Source organism: Cetorhinus maximus, chromosome 14 (assembly GCF_964194155.1).
Source record: "Cetorhinus maximus chromosome 14, sCetMax3.hap1.1, whole genome shotgun sequence".
Lineage (NCBI taxonomy): Eukaryota > Metazoa > Chordata > Chondrichthyes > Lamniformes > Cetorhinidae > Cetorhinus > Cetorhinus maximus.
The window spans coordinates 75,160,471-75,171,145 of NC_135892.1; positions in this window are offsets into that span (position 1 = coordinate 75,160,471).

A 10,675-nucleotide genomic window follows, 5' to 3' on the forward strand; every position below is an offset into this window, starting at 1 on the left:
TTTGAAACTGCAACTAGAGCTCATGTGATGTATTGTGTTATGTCTTCGCTCCATTTTCCAATTGGGTTTGCCAAATTTGCACCTGTTTATCATAACACTTCATTTTAAAATGTAGAATTTGATGTTTTCCTTTGTTAGAAAAAGATTATGTAGAAGGACTGGGTAGTTAAGACACTGACCTCTCACCTAGAATCGTGGAATCACAGGCTGGGAATTTACTTGCCGAGCTGAGGAGAGGCCACCAGGACTGGAGACTAGATGAATGTGCTGGTGCCATTTTTAAAGGGCTGGCAGAACTCCTGGAACACAGCTGAAGCATTTCCTAAAGACCCAGCCAGCCGTCCAGGCCTGCCAGAAAGCCAACAGGTCAGTGACATGTTCAAATTCTCTATTCCAGAGGGCTGTGGATGCTCCATCGTTGAATATACTTAGGGCTGCAATAGGCAGAATTTTGTGCCTCAGGGAATCAAGGGATACGGCGAACAGACAGGAAAGTGGAGATGAAGCCCAAGATCAGCCATGATCGTATTGAATGGCGGAGCAGGCTCAATGAGCTATGTGGTCTACCCCAGCTCCCATTTCTTGGTTCTTGTGAATCTCATCTTCTGGAGATCTAGGGCCTGCTCGATGGTGGATCGGGTTGCTGTATGACCTGTGTTGTATTTCTCCTCTGCTTTCATCCCAGGGTTCCTCACTTGAGTTAGTAGCCATTTACTTAATGGGTAGCCCTTGTCACCAAGAATCCAACCTTAATGACGAGTGGGAGAGAACGAAAGTCTCAGGCACCTGAGAGTTCCTGAGTATGTAGGTGTTCTTTTTTATTCTTTCACAGGGTGTGGGCATCGCTGGCTGGGCCAGTATTTATTGCCCATTCCTAATTGCCCTTGAAAAGGTGGTGGTGAGCCACCTTCTTGAACCACTGCAGTACATTTGATGTAGGTACACCCACAGTGTTGTTAGGGAGGGAGTTCCAGAATTTTGACCCCCGTGACAGTGAAGGAATGGTGATATGATTCCAAGTCAGGATGGTGTGTGACTTGGAAGGGAACTTGTGGATGGTAGTGTTCCCATCTGTCTGCTGCCTTTGTCTTTCTAGGTGGCAGAGGTTGCGGGTTTGGAAGGTGATGTTAAACGAGTCTTGGTGAGTTGCTGCAGTGCATCTTGTGGATGGCACACACTGCTGCCATTTTGCATTGGTTGTGAAGGAGTGACTGTTTAAGGTGGTGGATGGAGTACCAATCAAGTGGGCTGCTTTGGCCTGAATGGTGTCAAGCTTCTTGAGTGTAATTGGAGTTGCACTCATCCAGGCAAGTGGAGAGTCTTCCATTATACGCCTGACTGGAGCCTTGTAGATGATGGACAGTGTTTTGGGAGGTAGGACGTGAGCTACTTGCCACAGAATTTCTAGCCTCTGACCTGCTCTTGTAGCCACTGTATTTAGATGGCTAGTCCAGTTCAGTTTTTAGTCAATGGTAACCCCCAGGATGTTGATAGTGGGGGATTCAGTGATGGAATTGCCATTGAATGTCAAGGGGCAATGGTTAAATTCTCTATTGTTGAAGATGGTCATTGCCTGGCGCTTGTGAGGCATGAACGTTACTTGCCGCTTATCAACCAAAGTTGAATGTTACCCAAGTTTTGCTGCATATAGACACGGACTGCTTCAGTATCTGAAGAGTCGTGAATGGTGCTGAACTTTATGCAATCGTCAGCGAACATCCCCACTTCTGACCTTATGATAGAGAGAAGGTCATTGATGAAGATGATTGGGTCCATGACACTACCCTGAGGAACTCCTGCAGTGATCTGAGATCATTGTGTCATTGTGTCAAGGATCAGGGACACAAACTTGCAAAATTCATTGGTGGTGGTCACAGTTAAGTTGGGAGTTGAGGAAATGGAATCCCTTCCAATTAAAGAAGGCCACTGGCTGGCCTGTGGGAACCTTGATGACCACATGCCTGCAGTCTATCACACGCTGCACCTGAATAGATGATAGCTCCAAATCCCATGACTCCCTTAGACTGACTGTCCAGATCAGTGTGATAATGAATGTATTGGCTCCCCCTTCTGAATGGGACATCAGTCACCACCTTGATGCAATGATGTGCCACTGACCCATGTCTCCAGTGGGCCCCTGGAATGAATTGAAGCTGTGGAAGTTAAGGGCCACAGGCATTGGATGACTACCAATGAAGCTCAGCTCATCCATCATCAGGTCACAAAGATTTGTAACAGCCTCCAACATCTTGTGCCTTGTAGATGATGGACAGGCTTTGGGGAGCCAGGAGGTGAGTTACTCACCACAGGATTCCTGGCCTCTACCCAGCTCTTATAGTCACAGTATTTATATGGCTAGTCCAGTTCAGTTCCTGGTCAATGGTAACCCCCTGAATGTTGATGTTGGGGGATTCAGCAGTGGTAATGCCAGTGAATGTCAAGGGGCAATGGTTAGATTCTTTCTTGTTGGAGATGGTCATTGCCTGGCACTTGTGTGGCGTGAATGTTACTTGCCACTTGTCAGCCGAAGCCTGGATATTGTCCAGGTCTTGCTGCATTTGGACACGGACTGTTTCAGTATCTGAGGAGTCGTGAATAGTGCTGAACATTGTGCAATCATCAGTGAACAACCCCACTTATAACCTTATGATGGAAGGAAGGTCATTGGTGAAGCAGCTGAAGATGGTTGGGCCTCGGACACTACCCTGAGGAACTCCTGTAGTGATGTCCTGGAGCTGAGATGATTGACCTCCAACAACCACAACCACCTTCCTTTGTGCTAGGTATAACTCCAACCAGCAGAGATTTTTCCCCCTGATTCCCATTGTCTCCAGTTTTGCTAGGGCTCCTTGATGCTACTCAAGGTCAAATGCTGCCTTGATGTCAAGGGCAGTTACTCTCACCTCACCTCCGAGTTCAGCTTTTTAGCCATGTTTGAACCAAGGCTATAATGAGGTCAGGAGCTGTGACTCTGATGGAACCCAAACTGGGCATCGGTGAGCAAGTTATTGCTAAGCAAGTGCCACTTGATAGCACAGTTGATGACCCCTTTCATCACTTTACTGATGATCAAGAGTAGGCTGATGGGGCGATAATTGGCCGGGTTGGATTTTTCCTGCTTTTTGTGTACAGGACATACCTGGGAAATTTTACACATTTCCAGGTAGATGCCAGTGTTGTAGCTGTACTGGGACAGCTTGGCTAGGGGTGTAGGGGAGCATAAGTCTTCAGCACTATTGCCGGAATATTGTCAGGGCCCATAGCCTTTGCAGTATCCAGTGCCTTCAGCCATTTCTTGATATCATGTAGAGTGAATCAAAATGGTTGAAGACTGGCATCTGTGATACTGGAGACCTCTGGAACAGGCCGAGATCGATCATCCACTCAGCGCTTCTGGCTGAAGATTGTTGCGAGTGCTACAGCCATATCTTTTGCACTGACGTGCTGGAATCCCCCATCATTGAGGATGGGGATATTTGTGGAGCCTCCTCTTCCAGTGAGTTGATTTATCGTCCACCACCATTCACGATTGGATGTGGCAGGACTGAAGAGCTTAGACCTGATCCGTTGGCTGTAGAATTATTTAGCTCTGTCTATCACTTGCTGCTTCTGCTGTTTGGCATGCAAATAGCCCTGTGTTGTAGCTTCAGCAGGTTGACACCTCATTTTTAGGTATGCCTGGTACTGCTCCTGGTATGCCCTCTACACTCTTCTGGTGTTTATCCAATTTCCTTTTGATTCCCCATGATTGAATCTGCCTCCACCACATTTTCAGGCGGTGCATTCCAGAACCTAACTGCTCACTGCGTAAAAGAAGTTTTTCCTTGTGTACTTTGCCAATCACTTTAAATCGGTGTCTTCTGGGTCCTAACATTTCTGTTACTGGGAACAGTTTCTCCCCATCTACACTGACCAGACCCCTCATGATTTTGAACAACTTCTCTTCTCACAGAAGTATCCAGCTTCTCCAATCTATCCATACAATTGAAGTCTCTCACCCCTGGAACCATTCTCATAAATCTTTTTGGCACCTTCTCTTAAGCCTTCAAATCCTTCCTAAATTGCAATGCCCAGAGTTAGACACAATAGTCCAATTGAGGCCGAACTGATATTTTTAAAGTTTCATCAAAACTTTCTTGCATTTGTACTCTATGCCTGTATTTATAAAGTCCAGGATCTCATATGTCTTTTCAACTACTTAACCTGCCCCGCTCCAACAATTTGTGCACATATATCCCCAGGTCTCTGCACTCCGTTTAAACTTGTACCCTCCCTGTTCTTCCTACCAAAATGTATCATTTCACATGTCTCTGCATTAAATTTCATCTGCCACCTGTCCGTCCATTTTATCAGCCTCATTATCCTCTTGATGTCATCTATCCTCCTCACAGTTCACAACACTGCCAAGTTTTGTGTCATCTGAAAATTTTGAAATTGTGCCTGCACACCCAAGTTTAGGTCATTAATATATATAAATTATGTGAGTCCAATCTTGATTGCTTCTCTGTATGTTCACTAGATGTGAAATAAAATAGCTTAACAATTCAAATCTGACCTTATATCACTCACTCTTTTCTTGGTCTACCTTTGAAAAGATTGGAGAGGCACATGGGGCAAATGTGAAAGATATAAGTACCCAGTTCAGATCTCAAACAAGTACTATTGCTGTGCTCCTGTGTTACACCATGGTATATTTTGATATTCGATACTGTGGTCGCATCCCTAAATGTAGGACACTGAGATTGCTTATCAAAATGATTAGCCTTGCAGTGCCCAAGAGAACGTTTAAGGGAAGGCCCAAACCATGCAACAGCTACAAACTTCATATAGAAAATGAGCATGGACTATCTAAACCCAGTCCTGAGTGGGCATGGGCCCACAGAACAAACTTATCTATATTTGCACTGAGCTGGCAATCTTACTCAGCTGGTGTGGGAATTGTAAAAATATAACAATCATTAGGGAATGCATTTCTCATGTTGGGGTTGAGGTACACTGTTGGGACAGTGCAGAGGCAGTGTATGGTTATATTTAACCATGCTGTTGAATCTCAGGATGCTTGATACTGGCAAATTCAAAAAGTGGGAAAATGTTCCATTCCCCAGCATTGACATTCTTAACTTTATGTAAGCACAACTTTCGCTAACCTAGCTTATAAAACAGAATGTTGAGAGAAAACTGAAATACCAACAGTGTAGAATTTTAGTTCCACAAATTGTTATAAACTTTAAGGACTACTTTCACCAGAGTTAAAGATTCTCCTATGCAAGGGCTCTCATATGGGGGAACTGAATTTGGATACCCTCTCATTAGTATGGGCTATAGTCATGGAGTGGATCTCAGACAGAGGGAAAACTAATTAAAAATTAGGAGCTTTTGAAAATACCTCCTTAGCAGTCACACAGAGAACAGCATTGAAAGCATCCACACAGATGCTTTATCGATACGGTTTTACCTCAGGGTGGTAAGAATATTGACAGTAAATCTTAGGAGAGAAAAAAGATTGACAAAAATAACATTTCCGACTCGTTTGAGAAATATTTACACTTATCTTTTCCCAAAATTCCTTTCATTTATTTCCTATATCAGAACACAAGAGCTATGAACTCCCCTTCCCATTTATAGTTCTTTTGGGAATAGCAACATTCAACTTGTGCCACTTAAGAATGATGCTACTAGGTAAAGTATGTGTTCCCATGGATGAAATGCATGTTCTATTTAAATGTATACAGATTCCATTCTTGCTCGGGTTCAGCAATCTTTGGCCTCTTTGATGGTTGTGTCCCAATGAGCAGGAGTTTGGGAAGTTCACACATCCTTTCAAATATTTGCTGCAGGATTGTTGCCGAGCAGACGCTGCCACCACTGAGTGATCTATGGCCTACACTGCCAGAGGTGCTGGTGTAAAGGCGTTCTGTGGGCACTGCATTTCTGCAGCTTCCAGTCTTTGTGAATTTGCTGCAGGATGCCAAAATATTTGCAGCCCTAGACCAGATGGGAAATGAGCCACTGCCACGTACAAGAAAACAGGTCATATGGGGATTTTTCTTTATCAAATGGATTAATGATTAAACAGCTAAACAGTGTTTCTCTGTTAGAAGCAGCAATTATTCTTATTAATTATTCCCATCCACGTGTAACTTCCACCACTTGTTAAAGCAACTCAATTATCAAATGCTAAATAAGACAAATGTTTTTAACTGCATTATTAGTGATGTGCTATTAATTATAAAAATTAGGTTTGGAAGGATTAGTTGTCTTTTATATTTTGGAGTTTCAACTGAATTAACATTGAGTGAGAGGTACACGTGAGTGGAAACAGTAAGAATGGCACCATTTAGTAGAAAAAGGCTACATTGTGAAAATCCTGAAATAAAACGTACAGCAATATTACTCTGCCATTTATATAATATAAACACATCCTTAAACTTCTTTTCCCTGAAATTCTCTAATAAATAAAGAGCATAACCACCAATTTTTTTCTGTGATAATAGTGCACAAATATCGATTGGCTTTGTGAAATTACTTTATCTGCAACTTTAACAGAGGTAGTAAACCCCGTAAAAATAGAAGGGCAAATCTGGTTGATTTTGCAATTGATAGTATCTGATTGTTGATATTATAGATTGCTATTCCAGCTGTCTTTATCATCCTATTGATGAATTATTCTCATCTTGTGAGAATAATTTTGATTGATCCAGGAAGCGTGCAATAATTTGTAGGCAAATGCATGTAATTGAGACAAAAATTCTTTCTATCTGTAGTGTTCAATGTTTTATTATATTCATTCATGGGATGTGGGCATTGCTGGCTGGCCCAGCATTTATTACCTAATTGGCCCCTATTCACAGGGTATTTACTGTGGCTCTGGAGTCATATGTAGGCCAGACCAGGTAAGGATAGCAGATTTCCTTCTCTAAAGGGCATTAGTGAACAATTGGCAATGGTTTCATTGTCATCATCAGACTTTTTAAATTCCAGATTTTTATTAGATTCAAATTTCGCCACCTGCCATGGTGGGATTCAAACCTGGGTCCCCAAAGCATTACCCTGGGTCTCTGGAATACTAGTTAGTGACAATACCACTATGCCACCACCTCCCCACTGCGTAAGTCTGTTTACTATTGATGCTCACTGTGCCTGATTAGTTTAAGCCTGGGTGTGGATTCAGAGATAAGTAAACAAAACTGCAGAAGTTGCTGGAAGCTAAGAGCTGTAAGCATGGTGCAAACATTTTAAAGCATTGTGAATAAAATCTGTTACACACATAAGGCAGAATTTTCAGCTCGGTGGGCGGGCACAATTGGCGGGTCTGGGAGTGGCTGGGGAATGGACCACTGACTGTGATTTCACACTGGCTGGCCAATTAACCAATTAGCCCATCTGCCAAACATGAGGTTGGATGGATGATGAAAAATCGGGGACAATTACAACTTTAATGGACTTAATTGCCCTCTTAATTGTCAGCGGGCGCACGCAAAGGTCAGAAGCGCGCTCGCTGACCGAAATACTGCGTGAGCACGGGATGACGTTGGGATGTGTGCCCGACGCTATCATGTGCTATTTAATGCTTGAGTGGGTCGGGCCCGTGCCCGCACACCGACCTGATAATTCTGCCCATAGAAACTTGTGTCATTTCTGCATAGCTCCAAGATACAAAATATCCAACATCTGTCATTTCTGCCTTTTAGCACAGTTTCTAGTACTCACCTATCTAAACTGAGTATGCAGAGTTATAAAACAATGGACTGCCCATGGAAGGAGGTTTAAAGAGTGCCAAATTGTTCGGCATTTCTCAACCATTTTCTTGCTTTTTGTTTTGCTGTTGGCACTCAGATTTGCAGGAGCCTTTGGGGAAATGGTTACCTTAATTTGCCAACTGCTCCAGGAGAGCAGTTTTCTATGGGGGGGGTCCTCCAATGTCAGCACTTCTTTGAGGAAGAAAAGCAGGACTAATTGAGTTTTAATAGGTAGAACAGGTGGCACCAGAGATATTTTCTTTCACTTGTATCGCCACAACAGGATCTGCAGACCAGGACACACACCCTTCCATTTGTCAGAGGAACAATGTTAGCAGAGTTTGTGGAGTGCAATGGATTCTATGATTGAGGTATGCCACATATTCCAAACAGACCCGCAGTTAAACTGCTGCATGGGCGTAGCAATGGAGTGCCCACTAAATTCAAAACTGTCCTGGACTTTTATGCTTTTGGGGTCATTTTAGGCTGCCATTGAGGACATCAGGAGCATAAGTCAATCCACTGCCTATAAGTGTGTAAAGCAAGTGACTGATGCCTTGTCTCCGGGGGGTAGATTATAACATTCAGCTGTCCGCTTCTACTGGGTGCAAAGAGCCTAAAGTCTTGGTTCTTGGTGAGTGCAGTGATGCAGCTTGCTGGGGCTGGTGCAATATCAAGCCACCCTGAGGGAACCCAGCCAACAACAAAGTGAGTCCTGAGGGAGGTCGGTGATCACTGGCGTGGGGAGGGCAGTGAGGGGTGCCTGGGCCGCCAGTGGCCTAGAATGTTTTTGTGGGGCCCAGTGGAGCTCTCCTGGTCCCACAAAAATAATTTTAATCTTTCCTTTTGGGGGCCTCTTCAGCTGTACTATCCATAACATGGTGCGTGGTAGCATTGCCCAGTTGTGTCCAAAATTGCAAACCTGTAAACGTCATAAGACCTGGTTTGTACATCAAAAGGGCCTATTGCTTGAAGCAGCCAGGAGCCCTGGCTAGGTAAGCCTCTTTCAGGAAGATGATCTTGCTGGCATTAGTGTTGTGATAAGTGCTGCACAGCTATGTTAACTCTGCTACTGTCCTGTTTATATGGGCACAGGAAGTTCTTTAGGTCAATTTCAAATGCTAATTGGCTGCAAGGAACTAGCCCTGTGGATGAAGATGGCTGCCTGAAGATCCCAAGAGATTTGTCTTCGGACACTGGCTAAATAATCACATGAGCTGCCAGTACCTGATGCACCCCACCAGTGGCTCGTCCAACTGAAGAACTGAATTTCATACCACTTGTCTCAGTGCCCCCTCGAGTAAGTCCCAGGGAGGAAAGACAGTGAGAGAGGGGCTGATCCAATGCCTTCAGCAGTACTGAGAAGCTAGAAAAGAGAATTCTAGTTTCTCCTGATGCCACAATAATTTTAAAAATTATTTAAACTTACCTCTTGGTGGCTATTACTGGCTAGTTTGCATCACACCTATAAAAGCTGAGTGAGAAAGGCCCGATGTCTACTCAGTGCTGCCCAATTTCCTAGCTGGGTCCTAAAACAGATGTTTGGACCCCGATTAGCATATTCAATGGGCCCAAAGCATGTTTAAGGTGGCCATCTTGCTGACTGAAAAATTGATAGATGCAATTTTGGGTTCATCATTACTCGATCTTTGTTAATTCACAGGTTGTCGTTCCAAAAAATTGGTTCTCATTTTGCCCATTTTATGCCTGTAAGATGGAGGCAATGCAGTCCAATTTCTGCCTCACAATTTCTCACCTATTCGATGTATTTTAGAAAAGTGTAGATTAAAGTGTAGTTTGAAATATAATCAATTTTAGGCTCATGATCAATGAGCTTAAACTTCTTCAAGTTTTGAATCAGTTTTAGGCTTCCCCTCAAAAACACAGCTTGGAGTGGGAGTCAGCTGTGTGAACACAAACATGCCATGGAGTATCAGCACACTGTGCCACAATGCCACGTACATGATAATGTTGTACATATTATATGTAACAGGAAAGTCTAACATTTTAACTGAATGTAAATCTCAGCCATTTTATGCCCCCCATCCTTAGTAACATAGGGCAGAACCATCCCAGATTTGCACTAAGTGCAGTAGCAGGCGGGAAAAAGAACATTTTACCCACTGGCTGCAATGGTGGCTTTTCACACCGTATCATCCCAATCCCATCTCATTAATCATGAGATCACTCCCGGGAAACACAGTGTTTAGCTAGTGGGTGGCCTCCAGTTCACCCACGAAGCCGTCAGCTCACCGCTTCCTCACACAGGGCGCCATTTTGAAAGTGTAGGCATGTGCACACCTTTCGGTGCTTCCAGCCCAGGACTGCTGCAAAGAAGACATAGCCCCAAAAGGCAAGAGGACTTCAGCCCCCAGATTCAGAGACGTGTCCCTGGAACGCCTTTTCGACACTGTGGAGGTCCACCGTTAGGTCCTCTATCCCCACCCTGGCCGCAGGATGTCCAGCAATCTCACCACTCCGGCTTGGTAGGCGATGGCAGTTGTGATCAGTGTCAATGCTGCACAGAAGAGGTTAGCCAGCCAATGCAGAGAGAGGTTGAATGATCTCATCTGTGCCTCCAGGGTAAGGCAGCCATCTCATCACTCTAAACTCTCACACTCAAGCCCATCACACATTCATTGGCATCTCACTCACTGCCGGCTCAAGGGACATCACCACTGAATCTCTCACACACCCCTCACATCTCTATCTGGCCTCACCTTCTCTGGAGACTGCCTCCTCAGCCCTCACCATCTTGAGGCCACTTGCACAGGTCAACATGTGCTCCCACACACACTTTGGGATAACCCCTTTCCCAGTAGAGCCCTCGCACTGCAGCATCTTCCCTTGCCTGAGTCCATTTCTCCCCCTTCCCCAAGCAAGCCCTACCCTGCAGCTGTTGAAAAGCCACCCCCGCCTTATGGCTAGTCTGGTAG